Source organism: Osmerus eperlanus, chromosome 7 (genome assembly GCF_963692335.1).
Source record: "Osmerus eperlanus chromosome 7, fOsmEpe2.1, whole genome shotgun sequence".
Taxonomy (NCBI): Eukaryota; Metazoa; Chordata; class Actinopteri; order Osmeriformes; family Osmeridae; genus Osmerus; species Osmerus eperlanus.
Window position 1 is genome coordinate 12300313 of NC_085024.1, and position 1256 is coordinate 12301568.

At 43.1% G+C, this 1256-nt stretch overlaps 1 long non-coding RNA gene across 1 annotated transcript; it reads left to right on the forward strand.

The window, feature by feature from the left end:
• Positions 1 to 605: 605 nt before the first annotated feature.
• Positions 606 to 1256, forward strand: LOC134023926 (uncharacterized). The gene is made up of 2 exons (XR_009930815.1): positions 606 to 769; positions 871 to 1256. It is a non-coding gene; the product is annotated as an uncharacterized LOC134023926 (long non-coding RNA).

Sequence of the window (1256 nt, forward strand, 5' to 3'; positions counted from 1 at the left end):
CCCCCTCGCGTCCATTTTTGGCCGGAAATCTCCACAGATTTACCCACTAAGAAAAATATCTGGTCAATACATTTTGAACAAATGATAATTCAACCATTAAAAGTTAATTATTTCATGTTTTTACCGCTCCAGCAAAGTGGTCATTAGGATAAAATCAGTGAGGATGTATGATTAATGAGGTCACCTGGACAAAGGTTCGCTGTTCTGTCAAAATGTGACAGACAGGATATAGGTAAATGATACTGCAGTTTCAGCATGTCTGATAACAAATGTCACAACAACAATGTGGACAAACAAAATGGGCAATGTGTTGAAATTGTGACAAAGGGGCAGAGCATCAAATCAAAATGTATTCGTAGCCCTTTTTTGAACATTTGAGAGCATGCCGCATCACAAAATGATTAACATTTTTATTTTGAATATATTTGAATATATATAACGTTTTATTCACAAACTGGTGCATCTGTCATCACCATTTCATCACTTGTGCGTAAAAATGAAGGTTATATTTTCTGCGACCGTTTTCCCGATGTAAGAGCCCTTACTGCTGCCAGGCGCTTTTTCAGTAGTCGCTGTAGTCGTCCATTAACAGGCATCACTGATGGCACAGGTGTGGAGCGATCAGAGTCAAAACAGGAATGTGACGGACCGTTCTCTATTTGACGAGATGCGCAACGGTTCGATGTTGCAGTATCATACGAATAAGAACGCGCCAACCTCTTTGCACCAGGAATGTTTCCTAAATCGGAAAGAGTCAAATTAGTGTTTGGTAAAAACATTGAGTCTATGGGCATACTTGCAGCGAGATGTTCCCCGTTCGTGTTTGACCATGACAAATTATCCTCGAAAAATAACGACTCTCTCCTACAGACGCAGGGGCTTTCGCCCAGTGTAAGAAAACCATATGGAGTGGTGATTTTGGGAAGATGTGGGAGAGACATTGCTGCCCGTGTCGTTGGGTCAACGAATCGATCCTCGGGTAGATGGCCGTGAAAGTTTAGGGTCCGAGGATGACAAAATGAGAAACGTTGCAACAGTGGCATGGTGTGCCGACGTGGATATCCGATAGCGCAAGCTTCTCTGTGGCGCGGAGTTTCCAGGAGCCCTGCGTGGCCAGATTGCAGGCACGGAATTGTGAATGTTGGAATACGGTCTGGTGTCATGACCATTTGCAGTAAAGACACATTTTTACTCTTCTCCGTCCTCTGGCTTTTTTTGAATTGCCAATGCGCCAACATTATAGTGATAGCCTACAG